Source organism: Aethalodelphis obliquidens, unplaced genomic scaffold, assembly GCF_003676395.1.
Source record: "Aethalodelphis obliquidens isolate GAN/ISIS:26980383/991018 unplaced genomic scaffold, ASM367639v1 scaffold4, whole genome shotgun sequence".
In the NCBI taxonomy this organism is placed as follows: domain Eukaryota; kingdom Metazoa; phylum Chordata; class Mammalia; order Artiodactyla; family Delphinidae; genus Aethalodelphis; species Aethalodelphis obliquidens.
In genome coordinates, this window is record NW_020837948.1 from 33,883,713 (window position 1) to 33,898,508 (window position 14,796).

The 14,796-nt window shown below is 36.3% G+C and overlaps 1 long non-coding RNA gene across 1 annotated transcript in view; it reads right to left on the reverse strand.

Annotated features, from left to right (window-relative positions):
• The window catches only part of LOC113617146 (uncharacterized), a 110,508-nt gene extending 95,991 nt beyond the window's left edge, over positions 1 to 14,517 (reverse strand). Inside the window, exons 1-2 of the long non-coding RNA XR_003431537.1 lie at positions 14,411 to 14,517; positions 12,087 to 12,168 (exon numbers count right to left, since the gene is read on the reverse strand). This is a non-coding gene — a long non-coding RNA (uncharacterized LOC113617146). The remainder of the gene's footprint in view (positions 1 to 12,086; positions 12,169 to 14,410) is intronic.
• Between the last annotated feature and the right edge of the window lie 279 nt (positions 14,518 to 14,796).

A 14,796-nucleotide genomic window follows, 5' to 3' on the forward strand; every position in this document is an offset into this window, starting at 1 on the left:
CTTCCCACCTTCTCTATCCCACCCCTCTAGGTTTTCACAAAGCACCGAGCTGATCTCCCTGTGCTATGCAGCAGCTTCTCACTAGCCATCCATTTTACATTTGGTGGTGTATATATGTCAGTGCTACTGTCTCACTTCGTCCCAGCTTCCCCTTCCTCCACTGTGTCCTCAAGTCCATTCTCTATATCTGTGTCTTTTTTCCTGCCCTGCCACTAGGTGCATCAGTACCATTTTTTTAGATTCCATATATGTGCGTTAGCATCCGGTATTTGTTTCTCTTTTTCTGACTTACTTCACTCTGTATGACCGACACTAGGTCCATCCACCTCATTACAAATAACTCAATTTCATTCCTTTTTATAGCTGAGTAATATTCCATTGTATATATGTGTCACATGTTCTTTATCCATTCATCTGTCAATGGACATTTTATCTAAGTTATTTTAACTGCCTCCTAAGACATATCTTTTTGCCCTGGCTTTACCAGGCTCCTAATTCATCCTCCACACTATCACCAAAGTGCTCATTCTAAAAGGGAAATCAGATCAAGCCCCCTTCTTGGTTAGAATTCTTTACTGGTACCACATGGAACCACACTCAGTTCTGGGTAAAGTCCAAATTTCCTAATACGGCATTCAAGGTTTTGGTCCTTGTTTATTCTCTTAAATAATTCCAACTCCTTACTTCAAAACATACTTTGGATATTACATCAGCAAAATGCTTCTTGACCTCCTTTGTACTCTGACTTCCCACCCACCCACCAATTTTTGTCCTTTGCTGCCTTGTGCCTACTTTCACCGTAGCACTTTCATGTCCCTTTATAATCATGCATATATTCGTCTCTCACCCAGAAGGTTGTTAGCTCCCAGAGAGCAGCTATTGGATCTTATATGGCATCCTGAGCACATAGTTGCTATTCAACATATATTTTTTAAATAAATGAGTGAATACAGTTGTCATATTGATAGAATTTCCATTGGAACTCTCAACTAAGGTTTAAGAATGAACAACAATGTGTCTTGATGCTCTGAAATAAAAACCTGGAATTCCCAGTGGGAACTCAGTCCATGTAAAGTAGAAGATCCACTTATTTGGAGAGCAGTCCTTGAAGGTCCTGTTCATTTGCTGACTCTTGAAGAAAACCTGTTTGGAAGATGACTGGATGGTGGTAATTTAAAGAGCCATTACTTGTGCATAGCGCCGGAAATGTTTCTGGCTGGTGTGAAGGAGAAACATAAGGATGCTCTTAAAACAAAGACACAGCTGGCAGCAAATGACCAAACACATGTGAAGGCAATTAACTCTAGGGATCACGATTCTAATATTCAGTGTAATAATCAAGTGCAGAATCACAGGATGTATTTTGTAAACTTAGTGTTAAGGAACAAAAATAACACAATACCTTGAAAACACAAACTAACTGTACTTAATGGAATATATTTTTTCCTTCCTAAAATAAGTGTATATCTTTGACAATATAATGGACATGGATCTCAGTCCACAATTCTAGGTGTATTAATAATAAAAACCTCTAGTGTGGAAAAAAAGGAATCCACCCACACTGTTGGTGGGAATGTAAATTGGTGCAGCCACTATGGAGAACAATATGGAGGGTCCTCAAAAAGCTAACAACAGAGTTGCCATATGATCCAGCAATCCCACTCCTGGGCATATATCCAGAAAAAGCTGTAATTCAAAAAGATACATGCACCCCAATGTTCACAGCAGCACTATTTACAGTAGCCAAGACATGGAAACAACCTAAACGTCCATCAACAGATGAATGGATAAAGAAGATGTGGCATACATATACAATGAAATATTACTCAGTCATAAAAAGGAGTGAGATAATGCCATTTGCAGCTACATGGATGGACCCAGAGATTATCATACTAAGGGAAGTAAGTAAGTCAGGGGACAGGGGAGGGTTGGATTGGGAGTTTGAGACTAGCAGATGCAAAGTATTATATATAAGATGGATAAAAAACAAGGTCCTGTTGTGTAGAACAGGGAACTAGATTCAGTATTCTGTAATAAACCATAATGGAAAAAAATATATATTTATATCCAAATCACTTTGCTGTACAACAGAAACTAACACGTTTTAAATCACTATACTTCAATTAAATAAATAAATAAATCCTCTATTTTCTATAGTAATTTCTGACTCAAAGCACCATTTCACTGAGATTGTGGGAAACTTGATATGAGCTCTCTTTGGGTTCCCTGATCCTTTTAAATGCATTCTGTCAAAGTTCTAGGATCTTCTACCAAGCCAAGGCATTAGGGAAAAGGTGGAGAGTGGAGTATCCTGTCCTCAAACACCATTCACTCAGGTTGCCTGTGAGGTACATGATATCCTTTCAACAGGTCCCTCTAAGTCTGTAGGTCTTTGGTGCTTCTGAGGGGGAGCTGTCTATGGTTCTCTCTGCCCAGACTCAGCCTTTGTTCCTCAAGGGATACCAAAAGTAAAACATAGGTCCTCTTTCAATCCAAGTAACTCTGGACTTTCCTCTCTTCCTCTCGTCAGAGTGGGAGCAAGTCTTTATCAGCTGTGAAGCATTCCCTAAAACATTTTACCTAAACCTATGAACGCTCTGCCTGAACTGGGGCTTTTTTAGTAGTGGAAATGACTTAAAATGTATATTTCATATGTAAATGACTTTTTATGATCATTTTCCACTTGTGGGAAATCAAACCACTTACTGCTGTTTAAATAGTCAGTAAGTCCAGATTACCAGGATGCTTGCCCCTTTGAAATGAGTCTATAAATGCTGGCACTTGCCTACAGCAACCAGACGGATAAGGTAATCAGTGTAGCCTGCTGGCTGGAGAACATGGGATCTGTCTAAGGTGGGTGCTATCCCTCACTTTAGACCTGTGGTTAGATCATCCAATTTTCAAGAAATGCTGAAAGTATGGAATTTTGTGTGAAAGCTCTTGGATTTTTAAAAGGCATCTCAATTTTTGTAACACACTATGTTTATACACAATGCAGGCTAAACAAAATATACCCAAAGGTAGATAGACTTGGCCCATGAGCTACCAAGTTGTATAATCTAGATATGTAGATTATGTATGACAATGTATCACTTGGTCAAAGAACCAGTATTACTGTACCCAGTACTATGCAAAAAGTATTTCTTTTAATTAGTGATTTGTGAAAATCTATGAGGTCTCTTTTTCCATTTTGTAACAAAACTCAAATTTCTGCTGCTACAAATTTTAAAGGCAGGATGTGATATTTCCTCTCTATGGTTAGAAGGAAATGAGGTATCTCTGGCTCTTTGGACATGATAGACTCAAGCAAAGTCCAAAAATAAGGAATCTATTTTCTTGGGCTTCTCCTCTCCTTTCCAATCATTGCCACTTTCTGAAACTTTTGGAGCACCACAAGTACAACATAGTCCCTACTCAGCCAACAGAGCTCCATTCCATCAAGCCTTTTCAGTAAATGTTAGTAACTGCTATGATCCACAAAATCATTTAGAATTAGACCAGAGTACAAAATGGCATCATCTTTTCAATCACATCCTGACAGTCACTAAAGTGACTTCTTTTCAGTTACTTCTTTTCCTAGAAGCCAAGAATTCATACACATATAAATTGTTCTCTGTAGTTACATGGACTATTTAAGGTACTATTTGCCCTTTTACCTATTTCACTGAGGTGTAATTTTCATAAGCTTACTTTCTAGCATGGAACGGCAACTCCTCCTTTGTGTTTTCTTCATTGGTTAAATACAGAAAAGGTCACCATGAAACCTTATTAGTATTTGCAAATTTTATTAACACATCATTTAATTTAGTCATCTATTTAGCTGAAGCATAAAAATGCTTCCAAAGGCTTTTAGTATTTTCGTTATGTTATATCAGGTATCTGCTGCCACATAAAAAACCACCCAAAGCTTAATGTCTTAAAACAACAATAATGTAGTATTTCTCATGATTCTGTGGCTTGGCTGAGCAGTCCTATCTGCCTTTGCCTGGACTCACTCATGTGAGTTTGTTGAGCTCTAAAGGTGGCCAGGCTGGAGGATCCACATGGCCTTACTCACATTTGGGAGTGGTTGCTGGCCATCAGCTAGGGTGTCTTGATTTTCTCCCCCACATTGCCTTTCCTTCTCCAGTAGAAAACACTGGCTAGACTCCTTCCATGCTGGTCTCAGTGGAGAGGGTGAAAGCAGAAGCTTCAAGACCAGAATTTGCAAAATTTCACTTTCACTTCATTTTATGGGTCAGAGGGAGTCACAAGACCACCTCTAGTAGTATAGCTCCTCTTGATCTAGAGACTTTATAAACTAAAAGAAGAAAGTTACCTGCCAGTCCAGATTCAAGAGGGTGGAGAAATAGACTCCAACTCTGAATTGGAAGGAATATACATACGAGGGTGAAAAGAATTTGCAGCCACATTTTTCAACCCACCCCATATGTTGACTCACTCATAAAACATTTGCAAATGTTATTCTATATGTAATAGAGGAATATAGATTCTAAAAATCTTCTGTAAGAAAACTTTTCTGAAGAAGCACCTAAGCAAGGATATCAGTTACCTAGTAAATGACACTGTAAGTCCTCCCCTTCTTACTTTTGTTTCAGCTGCAGCCACTGCCGTCAGTTTGCACGATTCCAACCTGCTTCACAGAGGCAGGGCTCCCCCTAGGGTGTGTGGAGTCCTGGGCAAATGTTTGTAGCAGAGCCCCCGGCTATATAAACAATGCGAGCCACTCAAAATAAGCATGTCAGCACCATTCTGGAAGGCTAATCTCACAGTATCCTACAAAAGAAATACTCTTCTGACCATCTGCCCTAATGCTTCCCTGTTCCCTAAGGCAACTAATAATCCATGGCACATCTCTTTGGCTCAACTCTGTGGTGGGCAGTTGTACTCAAGATCACACTCACACTGACTATGCAAATCTCTGCTTTTTTAAGCTAGGAGACTTTTCCAAAGTCCCAGAAGTACTCTCAGTCCACATGTAAGCACTGCCCAGAAAGGGAAGAGAGTTACAGCCCCAAGGGGGCAACTCTCAATAAATGGGAGTTCGAAGACAGTGAGTAAATGGTCCAGCTTCTCATCTTATGGATGGATAATTCTGAGAGGAATTCTGTATATTTCTCAAAATTCCTGGTAGGTTGGAGCTCCTATTGCTTACATCAGGGACTGCAATAATGCACCCTATATTGTCTTTTTCTCCTTCTCTCTTTCTCCCAACTTCCTCACCCCTGCTTTCTGAGATCACTGTCCAAATAAATTACATAAACCCTAAGCCCTTGTCTAGGCTCTGCTTTCAGAGGAATGCAAACTAAGATACCATGGGACCTCTTTTTTTTTTTTTTGCCAACACATGTACAACCCAAAAGTGTGGAGGAAAGGAGTTAAACCAAGGAGTAAAACTGCATGAATGGGAGAATAGGTCAGCAGATGAATACTTACTCCCACCTCTACCCCAGAGGCTCTTCTGAAAAGTAATTCTTTAAATGGCCTCTTCAAGAGCCCCTTGAAATTGGGCAATTAGGCTCAATACCAGGCAGTGGCCAGTTTGATAACACATCTTCATACTGGTTCTTCTTCCTTCCTCATTCCCTTTTGCCCTTCCTCTTGCTCCCTGTGATTGAACTCCTTACTAAAATAATAGCACATTAGCCTTTAACCCAGACTCTGCTTCCTGTATAGCCCAAGCTAAGACACTATACACAGAGAATTCAAGTCAACCATTAGTTAGTGGGAAAACATGGGGCCTGGTGGTTATTAAGAGTTCAGGCAGACTTCTTGTTTCTGGTCCAGCATGTAAGAAACTTAGAAGTCACAAGTCCATCCTAATAAGTAAAAAACTAAACAAACTGAAAAATCAACAACTCTTCTTAGATCCCTCAGAGATATGAGGTCACAGGACAAACTACTGCCCCCTAAACTAGAGAGACAGGTAAATACAGAGAATTACAACTTACCAGAGCAGAAACCTCTGAGGAAACCAGTGCTGGGTTAGGAAAACTTGAACTATAATTGACAAATTGCTGGAGGCTCAGTGTGGAAAACTCCAAGAGTTAAAAAAAAGAAATCCATGGGGACCCAGTCATAGAGGGGTACCCACACTTTTGTAAGTTTTACCTCCAAGAACTCTACCAGGTCCTCACAGAGAAAATCAGAGAATATCAGCAAATTCCAGCAGAGGGAGGGGAGAAGGAACCATCCTGAAACACACCAGAGCATACTGTTCTTACTACAAGGCTTGCCCTCAGGAGAAACAATTTTACCACAGGTTGACCTGATGGGGTTTCATCAGGGCCTATCCATCCTGGGGGAAGAGAAATACTCAACTCCAGCCCCCTCTAGCCAACCATCTGGAGCCAAGGCAGGGGAGATGGGGAGGGATTGAGAAGCACTGGTGAAGTTCACAGCTCAGGGGCATAGACTCACCAAAAGACTGAGCCCTATTCATAGGTCTATAGTATGCTTCCCCTCCCCCTACACCTTACCAATACATTACTAAAGGCCTATTTACTACAGTTCCTTTTACCCAGTACATTACCCACCATATTCACCTTTCAACAAAAAATTACAAGGCATACTAAAAGGCAAAAAATACAGTTTAAAAAAATGAAACAAACATCAGAATGAGAGTCAGATATGGCAAAAATGTTGGAATTACCAGACCAGGGATTTTTAAATCTATGACTAGTATGCTACGGGCTTTAATGGGAAAAGTAGACAACATGCAGGAACAGATAGATAATGTAAACAGAAAGGTGGAAATTCTAAGAAAAATCAGAAGGAAATGCTAGAGATCAAAAACACTGTAACAGAAATGAAGAGTGCTTGTGATAGGCTCATTAGTCGATTGCACTCAGTTGAGGAAAGAATCACTGAGCTTGAGGATATGACAATAGAACTTCTAAAACTGAAAGACAAAGAGAAAAAAGAATGAAAAAAAAACAGAATGGAATATCTAAGAACTGTGGGACAACTACGAAAGTTTTAACATACATATAATGGCAATACCAGAGGGAGAAGAAAGAGAGAAAGAAAGAGAAGCAATGTTTGAGGCAATAATGACAAAGAATTTCCCCCAAATTAATGTCATACACCAAACCACAGATGCAGGAAGCTTAGAGAACGTCAGGCAAGACAAATGCCAAAAAAACTACACCTAGGCATATCACATTCAAATATCAAAAGATAAAAAAAAAACCTTGAAAGAAGTCAGAGGGAAAAAACACCTTACCTATAGAGGATCAAAAATAAGAATTACTTCTGACTTCTCCTCAAAGAAGAGTAGAGTGAAATATTTGAAGTGTTGAGAGAAAAAGCCTACCACCAGAATAGTATCCTGTGAAATTATCCTTCAAAAATGAAAGAGAAATAAAAACTTTTTCAGACAAACAAAAATTGAAGAAATTTGTTGCCAGTAGACCTATTAAAAGAAGTTCTTTAGAGAGAAGGAAAATAACATAGGTCAGAAACTTGGATCAACATAAAGAAAGGAAGAGCATATTGGAGAAGGAATAAATAGAGGTAAAATCAAAACTTTTATTTTTCTTATTCTTAATTGATCTAACAGTTAACTATTCGTTCAAAATAATAGCAACAAGGTATTCTATTATGTATACATATGTATGCATGTGCGTGTGTGTGTGTGTGTGTGTGTGTGTGTATGCTTATGTATAAGTGAAATGAATGACAGCAGTGATACAAGGGACAAGATGGAGGAATTAGGAATGTTTTGTTATTATAAGGTACTCATACTAACTATGAAATGTTATTTGAAATTGGGATTAGTTGTAAATGTATATTGCAAACTCTAGGGCAACCACTAACAAAGAAAAAGAAGTGTAGTTGGTATGCTAAGAAAGGCAAGAAGATGAAGTTATATAACATGTTCAATTAAAACCATGAAAGGCAGAAAAAGTGTGGAAGACAAAATAGGAGTAAAGAACAAGAGCAACAAATGGAGCGCAGTAAGAAATACAGTAAATATTAATCCAACCATACGAATAATCACTTTAAATATCAATGGTCTAAACGTGCCACTTAAAAGACAGAGATTGTCAGAGTGGATCAAAAAACAAGATGCAACTATATGTTGTCCAAAACAAACCCAGTTTAAATACAAACACACATACTGATTAAAACTAAAGGGATAGAGAAATATATACCATGTTAACAATAATCAAAAGAAAAGAGGGGTTTCCCTGGTGATGCAGTGGTTAGGAATCCGCCTGCCAATGAAGGGGACACAGCTTCGAGCCCTGGTCCAGGAAGATCCCACATGCCATGGAGCAACTAAGCCCGTGCGCCACAACTACTGAGCCTGTGTTCTAGAGCCTGCAAGCTACAACTACTGAGCCCGCATGCCACAACTACTGAAGCCCACGTGCCTAGAGCCTGTGCTCCACAACAAGAAGCCACCGCAATGAGAAGCCTGGACACCAGAACGAAGAGTAGCCCCCACTCACTGCAACTAGAGAAAGCCCGCGTGCAGCCATGAAGACCCAACACAGCCAAAAATAAAAATAAACAAAATAAATAAATTTTTAAAAAAAGAAAAGAGGAGTAGCTAGAATAATTTCAGACTATACGACTTCAGAACAGGAAAGTTATCATGAATAAAGAGGAGCAATACATAATGATAAGGGGTTAATACTCTAAGAATATAAAACAATCCTTAACGTGTATGTGCCTAACAACAGAACATCAAAATACATTAGACAAAAAATGGTAGAACTTCAAGGAGAAATAAATGAATCCACTATTATAATTGCAACTTTAATATCTCTCTATCAGAAATGGAGAGATCCAAGCAGCCAGAAAATCATTAAGGACAAGGTCGAACTCAACCACACTATCAACCAACTGGATATACTGACAACTATAGACTACTTCATCCAACAACAGCAGAATACACATTTATCCCAAGCTCATATGGAACATTCACTGTGATAAACCACATTCTGGACCATAAAACACACCTTAACAAATTTAAAAGAAGAGAATACATTATACAATGCATACTTTCAGACCAAAATGGAATTAAACTGGAAATCAAGAAAAGGGAGATAGCTGGAAAACTTCAAAATAAATAAATAAAGAGAGAGAGAGAAAGAGATTGAGATTCTAAATAACACATGGGTAAAAGAAGAAATCTCAAGAGAAATTATAAAACATTTTAAACTGAATGAAAATAAAAATACAATTTATCAAAATGTATGGGATGTAGTAAAAGCAGTGCTTAGATAGAAGTTTATAGCACTGAATGCACATATTAGAAAAAAAAAAGAACAGAAATCAATAGAGGAAATTTTTTAAAAAGTCATCCTTTGAAAAGGTTAATTGATAAGACTCTAGCCATGTTAACTAAAAAAAAAAAGGAGAGAAAACACAAATTACTAATATCAGAAATGAAATATGGATCACTATTCTATGGACATTAAAAGGATAATAAAGGAATATTGTTAATAACTCTATGACCACAAATTTGATAAACTAGATGAAACAAACCAATTCCTTGAAAGACACAACTTGTCAAAACTCAAGAAGAAATAGACAACTTGAATAGGCCTATATCTATTAAAGAAATAAAAAATTAATAACCTTTCAAAACAGAAAGTACCAGGCCTAGATGTTTCTACCCATGATTTCTACCAAACATTTAAGGAAGAAATTATGACAACTCTTTGCAATCCCTTCCAGAAGATAAAAGAAGAGGGAGCACTTCCTAACTCATTCTACAAGGCCAGCATTACTCTAATACCAAAACCAGAAAAAGATATTATAAGAAAAGAGAACTACAGGCCAGTATCTCTCATGAACAATGGTGTAAAAATCCTCAACAAATCCTCATATTAATGAATTGAATCAAATAGTGTATAAAAGAATTATACACGATGACCAAGGGGGATTTATCCCAGGCAATGCAAAGCAGGTTCAACATTCAAAAATCAATTAATGTAATCCAGCACATCAACAGGCTAAAAAAAAAAAAAAAAAATCACATGACATATTAACAGATGAGAAAAGCATTTGACAAAATCCAACACCGATTCTTGATAAAACTCTTAGTAAACCAGGAATAGAGTAGAATTTCTTCAACTTGGTAAAGAACATCCACAAAAAGCCTAGAGCTAGCATCATACTTAATGATAAGAAACCCAAAGCTTCCTGGCTAAGAAAAAGGCAAGGATTTTCCTTCACTACTGCTTTTCAATATCATACTGGAAGTTCTAGCTAATGCAATAAGAAAAGGAAATAAAAGGTATACAGATTGGGAAAGAAGAAATAAAATGGTCTTTGTTCACAGAGGACATGATCAGCTATGTAGAAAACTAAAAAAAAACCAAACAAACCAAAAAACTCTTGGAACTAAGTATAGCAAAATTGCAGAATACAAGATTAATATAGAAAAATTAATCACTTTCCTATACACCAATAATTAACAAGAAGAATATGAAATTTAAAGTACATTATCCTTTATTGCTTTTTAATTATAGGTAAATCTGGCAACCCCACACTCAGGCATCTGTAATATTTTAATTGCTGAAATGTGTGTACAGGATCAGCAAGTAAAATATATTTTCCAGTGTGAGTTGGAGTTTGAAAGTTATTCCTCTAGACAAGGAAAACTTTTTCTGTAAAGGCGAGATAGGAAATATTTTAAAATCTGTGGATCACATAATTTCTATGGCAAGTACTGAACTCTGCTTTGTAGCACAACAGATAATATGTACCTGAAAGACTGTGACTGTGTTCCAATAAAACTTTACTTATAAAAAAAAGCACATTATCCTTTACACTAGCACCACAAAAAGGAAATATTTAGGCATATATCTAACGAAATATGCCAAGATCTACATGAGAAAAACTACAAAGCTCTGATGAAAGACATCAAAGAAGTATGTTCATGGATAGAAAGATTCAATATTGTCAATATGTGAGTTCTTCCCAACTTAGTAGATTCAACACAATCCCAATCAAAATTCTAGCAAATTATTCTGTGGAAATAAACAAACTGATTCTAAAGAGTATATGGAAAGGTAAAAGCCTCAGAAAAGTCAGCTCAATATTGAAGAAGAAGAAGAACATCTTACAATATTGTAAGACTGACACCACCTGACTTCAAGACAACTTACTATAAAAGCTACAGTAATTAAGATAGTATGGTAATGAAATGTAAAATAGATAGCTAGTGGGAAGCAGCTGCATAGCACAGGGAGATCTGTGACCACCTAGAGGGGTGGGATAGGGAGGGTTGGGAGAGAGATACAAGAGGAAGGGGATATGAGGATATATGTCTATGTACAGCTGATTCACTCTGTTATGCAGCAGAAACTAACACACCATTGTAAAGCAATTATACTCCAATAAAGATGTTAAAAAAAAAGATAGTATGGTAATGGTAAAAGAATAGACAAATAGATTAATGAAACAAAATATAGAGCCCCAAAATACATGCTCATAATTGTCGTAAACTGATATTTGACAAAGGCACAAAAACAATACAATGAAGCAAAGAGAGTCTTTTCAATAAATAGTGTTGGAACAACTTGAGTGAAGTTGTTACAGACCTTACATCCTTCACAAAAATTAACTCAAAATGAATCACAGATCTAAATGTAAAATGTGAAATTATAAAACTTCTAGAACACAAGAGAAAACCTAGATGATCTTGAATGTGTTGATGACCTTTTAGAGACAACACCAAAGGCACAATTCATAAAAGAAATAATTGATAAACTGGACTTCATTAAAATTAAAAACTTCTGCTCTGCAAAAGACAATGTCAAAAGAATACAAATGTAAAAGAATACAAAGCCACAGACTGCGAGAAAATATTTGCAAAAGACATATATAATAAAGAATTGTAATCCAAAATATAAAATGAACTCTTAAAACTCATTAAGAATTATACTTCAATTTCAAAAAACCCAACAGTGAGAAAACAAACAACCATATTTTAAAGTGTGCCACAGACCTGAACAGACACCTCACCAGAAAAGATATACAGATGGCAAACAAGCATGTGAAAAGATGTTCAGCATCATATGTCATTAGGGAACTAGAAATTAAAACAACGAGATACTACTACATACCTATTAGAACGGCCCAAATCTGAAACACTGATGACACCAAATGCTGGTGAAGATGTGAAGCAATGAGAACTCACATCCATTGCTGGTGGGATGAAAAATGACACAGCCAATTTGGAAGGCAGTTTGGTGGTTTCTTACAAAAGTAAACATACTCTTACCAAACAATCTAGCAATAGTATTCTTTGGTATTTACCCAAAGGTGTTGAAAACTTATATCCACACAAAAACCTGCACATGAATGTTTATAGCATCTTAATTCATAATTGCCAAATCTTGGAAGCAAGCAAAATGGCTTTCAGTAGGTAAATAAATGGATAAACTGCGGTACATCCAGACAATGGAATATTATTCGACACTAGAAAAAAATGAACTATCTAGCCATGAAAAGACATGGAGGAATCTTAAACACATATTACTAAGTGAAACAAGTCAATCCGAAAGGCTACATACTATATGATTCCAACTATAAGACATCTTGGAACAGTTCAGTGACACAGATGAATTTTGGCTCTAATATTTAACTAGCTGTTTGCCTCTAGTCAAGTGACTTAACTTCTCTTTCCCTTAAGTTACTCATCCATGAAAGAGAACTAAAGAGTGCCTCCCTCATGGGGTTGTTCTGAGAATTCAAGAAAAATCGCATCTAAATTGATTAATTAGCACAGTGCCAGGCAGAAAACTAGCTCTTGCCAAATATCTCATGTATGAGAAGCATCCTCTAGTACACTCTGGAGGATATAAAGAAGATAAAGCATAATGAATACTCCCTAGCAGTTCATAATCTAGTAGAAAGTATGGAAATACATTGACATTTGTTCATAATAAATTTTATCATAATGAGATATGTGATTTAATCAGAAGTTAAGGGCCTTAAATGGGAATTCCATCATGATCTATGGTAAAAATAGAAACCTCCGGCACAATTACAAGTACAAAGACTGTCTCAGATATTTTGTGACCATGTAGTCTTCTGCAGAACTCAAATCCTGGTTTTAGTCAGCTTTATAGCTTTGATGAACTTCACAAACAGGAAGCCGCTAAATGTTTCATCAATGCTATATTTGGTATTGGTTTAGCCCTTACTTAGAGAACCTTATTTTGTATTGATCCTCTTACCTCAGAAATGATATAACTACCCTTGGGGAAGTGAAACTATACAGAGCTATTTGAGCTAGGCTTAGCTCTGGGATTTATGTCTGCAAGATATGAAATGCTATATAGGCAAGGAAGCTCAAGAACATACTTTCATCAGAAAGGCATAGAGACTTGTAGTCCCTGCTGTACAAATAACTCCCTAGCAACTATACTGAAAATATGATTACAAAAAAAGAGGCAATGTATTACAGTTGTTAATATAATTAAAAATATAGACACAATTGACCCAAAGTGCATTGCAACCTCCTACAAGCTTCCCTGGACATAACAGAAATCAGTACATAGGAGATTATTAACGTTAAAACATGCCCTTCATCCCAAACCAACTAATATAATTATACTTTTAACAACAATGAAGTCTTTTTTGGTGTGACTCTAAGGATGATTTAGTGAGGTTCTGACTTAGTTACACAGAATAATTTTAAGCATCACATGATAGGAACACATTAAAGATAGAATTTTACTGAATTCACTTCAGTGAGTAAACCAGTATATCAAAGAGTGTTTATCAAGACTTCTAAAGAAGTACAATTTAATGCAGTGTCTAATCAGACCTTTTGAACCCAACCAGAAATTCTAATTTTATAAAAACTAACACAGTTTAAAAAAATTACTTAAATGATATTCATGGCACCCTTTCTGGCATTTTATTTATGCTAAGTCATTTTTAAAGGCAAAGTAGAGAAAAAGGGGATATTTACCTCCCCTCATAATTCAAATAAATGTAATTTCTAATTCAAAATTGCCTAAGTGGCAAATTTCCAATTTCCATTTTTGCAGAAAATCCATTTGTACAGAATATCTGGGGTCCCCAAACATTCTTTAAAACATTATTTTATTGGTTTTCAACAGTAGAATCAAGGTCTGGACAAGCAGAGATGACACATTTGTGGTTGCAGAATGGAAGGTAAATGTTAACCTTGACCATGTAAAAGCAAGAGTAGCTGATAGGAAGATGTAGAAATAGGAAAGGAAAAGTAAGAAAAAAGCAGGGGTCCTACTACTTAGATGTACTCATTTTACAAAACAAGGAATCAAAAAATTCTGCCAAAAGATGTCTTATGATACTATTTAAAAATTACAAAGGTTTAGAAAAACTAAAAATAATATTAATATCAAATTTTAGCATGGGAGATGAGGATGGGAGAGTAATGCAAGTGAGTTATTACCTCAAGTTTCTTAATAGGAAGTCTATGAATCTGGTTTATTGATTTACGGAAGAGTACAGGAATAAGCACATTCTCTAACGTTGTCAAGCTAATCTTCAAAAGAAATCTGAAAAGTAACAGCATGATTTTGCCTTTGTGGAGAATAATTGGGAATGGAGAATTTTGATTGAGAAACTGTTACTTTCCATCATAAATACATCTGTATAATTTTATTATTTACCATATCATGTTATTTTGAAAAAATAAATTTTAAATAAAATATTACCATATATGCATATTAGTATCAATTAATAAACATTTAGAGAGAAATACTTAAATGCAATAATAACTTTAAAAGAAAACTTACAGAATATTTTCATGATAAATCACAATAAAACACTTTTTAA